Below are 4,888 nucleotides of genomic sequence, written 5' to 3'. Positions count from 1 at the left end.
ATGCAAGATATCCAGACCACTAGCTCTCTTCCTTTGGGGTGGAAGACAAAAAACATGGAGGCGGAAAGCAGCCCCCCAAAAAGCCTTACGCAATGCTTTGACCACTTGGCCCCATTAAAAATGCCAGCATATAGAGAACATGGAGGCAACATTACCCTCATGGAGATCAAGTTAAGTTCTTAACATCTTTATTTATTTTTTTTTTTTTGTGCACCAGTCCTGGAGGTACTGCAATACCAGGTTGATGCGTGGAGTGGACAGAGCAAGCTCCCATTCCATCTCCCTGTTCCAAAAATCAATTTAATATATGGTCCCCAGATAGAGGACGTATCAGAGATTAAACTGATAAGAACAGATACTACACTTGATCTTAGCCAAAAGGCCGAGAAGCGATTCTTAACATTTTTAAAAATCTATACGTTCCCATCTTTAGGAATGTGAATTATCAATACTATATCAATTGGATCGGCAAAGCCCTCCTTACACAAAAAGAAATATTTAAGACCATTGAAGAAGTCTGCTGGCCCGGAATTTTGACTTCCGCTATCTTACTCTCGCAATCTCTCAGCGATGAATCGATGCACTTGTTTGTTAAAAAAAATACAAAGAGTTCCAATGGTATTCGGACTGAACCGTGAGTTTAACCTGGATAGAACAATATCATGTTCTGTGAATCACACTGGACTGCGCCATTTCGAGACCATCCTTATTATGCAACAATACAATGGCCTAGTCTAGAAATGTAAAGGCACATGCTGTCCAAAATGCCTTTCCACCCAAGCTGTCCAACCAACTGGTGCACTGCTGGGTGGTGGTGGAGCCCCGTTTTTAAGCGGTTTAATGCATCTCTCACTACGGGTCAAGTCTCCACTCGTCTAAACAAAGCTTTCACTATGCTGCTGCCAACAAAAACCTAATGCTGACATGAAGGACTTGTCCAAGTAGCGACCCATCTAAAACCTGCCATACCTACCACATTATGGGAGTGACTAGTGACAACCCAATTAGAGTTCTATATTGAATCACCTGGGTTGTTGGCCAGACAAGCTGAGACAGACACTGAGTTGCTGCTTCTGGAAGTTTTGGATGACCTCCAGATCCAAGTAGACGGAGGAAATGCCACCACTGCATTTATCTGCAGCATTCCACACAGTGGATCATTCCAATTTTGTTCCATTCATGCCTTTATTCCATATTAGTCATCACAGCGCATTTCATTTGATTAGAGAGTAGGGCAGTGCCAAACTTGCACTGGAATGGACTGCTTTCTTTTGAGATGATCAGCCCATGGCTATTTTGATGCCCCTTACAGATACAAATTCCTGCCGCAGTCCCGCGGAGTACCGCAGGACTCTGCATTGTTTCTTCTCCTACTCAATATGGAAATGTGCCCCCCATAAAGGCGATTGGGAGTTTTCTGATCGAATTGTGTAATTATGGTTATGACAGTGAGCTGCTTATTAAACTCTTTGATCCAGTAACGTCCGCCCAGTTTTTCCAATCCGGTTTATTAGCAAAACACTCATTGATGAATAAGTTAAACTAACACAAAAAAGTCGGAGATTGTATTGGTCAGTCTTTAGTCCGATTTATGGAATCCTTCTTTCTGGCTGAGTGAACTAGGCAAGTGTCCTGTTTCCACTACCAAAGCTGAAAATCTAGGAGTTATCCTTGACAACCAACTCCTACTAAGTCAGCAAGCAAGCTCGCTTGTCCAAACTGGGTTTTTACATCTTCGGATGGCTACGATGGGCTGCCTGTATTTAACACAAGAGCAACATTTAAACCCTGGTTGTCTTGGTGTTATCAAGGATTGATTATACCAATAGCCTTTATTTGGGCAAGCCTGTAGGCCTAATGTCCTGCTTACAGCATCTGCAGAATGCTGTTGCTCACACCATTTTCAAACTTAAGGGCTGAGACCATACCAGCCCCATTTCTGGGATTTGCACTAGGTTTCCAGGTCATCCAAAGTGAACATCATCATCTTCTTTATTGCATTTCTAGACTTTCATAGGCAAGGACCTGAATTTATAAAATATAGGTTAAGTGACTATTACCCAGCTTGTACTGTACGGTCATCCTTTGTTACTGGATACTCTTAAATGTAATAGAATCCGAGCTGGCAGGAGATAATTTAGTTCCTTACCTGACATTCCTCTTTGTTTTAGGTAAATCAATTGAGGCCTTCAAACAAAGCATACATATATTTTTCCCCTTGCCTTCTATGGTTAATGTCCTGTCATTTTTCCTTTAGGGATATTACCAAAGATTGGTGCCGTGAGACCGCTGCAGTCACCAAGTACTCACTCTACAGGCACGCTAACATAACATCACAATATATTCAATCTACAAGCACACTAACATAACATACAATGGGGCACATTTGATGCTTACAGGCCCAGAAAGTGGTCCCCTAGCTCCCCCAGAGGTATGACCTCTGGGTAGTTGTCGAGGATGGCCTTATTGGAATCATGTCTGCCTGCAGCAGAATCAAGGTGCCAGGGCTTTAGAAGCCCTCAAACCTTTACAGCACAACTGTAAATACAATCCCCAGTTCAAAAGTGGTGAGAAGGGCTGGACACAATGCAGGGTGTGAGATGAGCCACAACCTGCAGAACGGCTAGTAACTCTGTCAATCTCTAAATAGGGTGGACAAATACATTTTGTTTGGGGGAATTGCTCTTGGTTCATTGGAAGGTATCCTTAGGAGTCTGTGTTGTGCCTGACAAAAGGCTGCGTGGCCCTGACAGAATTGCCTGGTGCACTCACGAGAGTCCGTGGGATTCCAAGAGAGTCTGTTGTTCTTTTGGTAAATTAATGATTTTCCCATAGATTCACCGTGTCTCCTGCAAGAACATTGTGTATCCTAGAGTGTTTGGGTGTCTTCTGGGTTGGGGTAGAGTTTGCCCATGACCCCAAAAGAATCAATGTGTTCCCAAGGGAGCCTGTGTGCCTTTTACACAGACTACAAGAATCACATGAGAACCTGAGTTTGTGGGTGATTGAACAAGCCTGTGAGTCCTCCATATAGCAATAGGTTATTTCACTGAGTAGTGTGGGCATGAAATAGTGCATGACTGTGGCATAGTCTTAAACCTCAAAGGACAAACTTTTTTTCCGCAGAGAGTTTGCTGATCTTTCACAGGTGCACCAGGCATCAGGCATAATTGTCAGTTCCTAGAAAAGCAACCTTTTCCCCAGGGTGTGTGAACCTTATGGGAAGTTTGGGGTGCCCTTAAAGTCTGTATGATCCACAGCAGATTTATGACTCTCCCACACACCATAAGGGTGTCTGTCTTAGATATGGGTGCCCTGACTTTATGTGGGTCTCCTGGAGGAGTGAATCACTCTGAGTGAGTTTTTGCATGTCACGGTGTGTCTCTAGAGGTTCCATAACCTTTAAAAAGGTTTCATTGAGCGGCTTGTCTCCAGGGAAGTCTTCCAGAATGTGTATGGCTCTCACACATATTAAAGAAGGTAGCATTCACCTAGGAGAAAAATGGAAGAGGCTGGATCCTTCAATGTCTCTCAGCCCAGACTTAGAGGCAGTTGCAGAACTGACTGTTCTCTGGTCCGGATGAAGGATTATATGCTCATGGCCATACCTCTGTCAAGTTAGATCTACCAATTGCCTTTGAAACCAATGATCCTGGATAGTGATGAATCATCTCTGGGACGGGGTAGCAATTTGCAGAAGTGCTATTGATTGAATCTGGATTTTCCTGCAGCCAGGATCTAGCATCCGAGCATATTTTGCAGTGCCTTGCCAGTGTGCCATGTCCCTGGTGGCATGTACTGGATATCAGTACTTTCCTCTCTACTGTTAAATGAGTATGTGAGGTTTCTGGGTGATATCATCTGGAGGTATGGCCTTCAGAGCTATCAGTATGCTGATAGCATTTAGATCTATGTGTCACGCCAAGGCAACCCAGAGCCCTGACAACGTCCTAGTAATTGCAGAGCTGAAGTCACCACTTGGATTGGGGGAAAGAGGCTGAACCTGAATCCACACAAAAAGGAAATAATAAGTTTGTGTTTTGAAAGTTGCCTACGGTTAGGTCAGTGGCAATGTGAGCTGCCACTAATTAATTGTACATGACCGCTCCATGTTATTCTGGTGCCCAGGATGGAGTCTTGTATGTGTGATGTACCCTTAATATCGGAAGAAACGTGCCCACTGTAATTAAGAACAAAAAAGGCCAGTCACAAGTTTAAGCAAATGCGCATCTGACTAGGACTCATTGATTCACACATTAGAGACAAAGAATTTGGAGTATGCTATCCATTGGTATAATTCTGCAATGACAGCTGTTGAATAATTTGAATAATGTTGCAACATGTTTTGCGCTATGAGCATATCACCTCATGATCTGCTCTGGATGCCGGTAGTTTTCTTGGAATAATACAAGCTGGACATTATCGCCTTTAGAGCTTCAAAGGGTCAGGTGTTAATGTATTTCTGGTTCCATGTGGGATGCCAGAGAGCAAGTCCACATAATCATAGGTCGTCATAGACCCTCCCTTTTGAAATGTATATTGAAAAGTAGGGGGGACCGTGTAGAGGCAGTGGCGACTGGTGAATTTTTTATCTGGAGATTCGTAAATGTATGCACCTAATATGCAGGAGCGACTGAGCGCAGCGAGGGAGCCTGAACAAAAGAAAGGATATTGGGAATGGTTCTCCCCAAGAACATTTTTAAGACAGTTGGTTAAAATGGTGCATTTTACAGCACTTTCTGTGGGTAAAACGCCACACAATTCGCAATCAGTTTTTTCCATGTGGGATGCCAGAGAGCAAGTCCACATAATCATAGGTCGTCATAGACCCTCCCTTTTGAAATGTATATTGAAAAGTAGGGGGGACCGTGTAGAGGCAGTGGCGACT

General features: G+C 43.6%; 1 non-coding gene across 1 annotated transcript; it reads right to left on the bottom strand.

The window, feature by feature from the left end:
• Positions 1-203: 203 nt before the first annotated feature.
• On the bottom strand, positions 204-394 carry LOC138512804 (U2 spliceosomal RNA). The gene has a single exon (XR_011281524.1). It is a non-coding gene; the product is annotated as a U2 spliceosomal RNA (small nuclear RNA).
• Between the last annotated feature and the right edge of the window lie 4,494 nt (positions 395-4,888).

This window comes from Ambystoma mexicanum, chromosome 6p (assembly GCF_040938575.1).
Source record: "Ambystoma mexicanum isolate Mex_15411 chromosome 6p, UKY_AmexF1_1, whole genome shotgun sequence".
Lineage (NCBI taxonomy): Eukaryota > Metazoa > Chordata > Amphibia > Caudata > Ambystomatidae > Ambystoma > Ambystoma mexicanum.
Note: the sequence above shows the minus strand (reverse complement) of the source record. Positions and strands in the feature narration are given on the sequence as shown.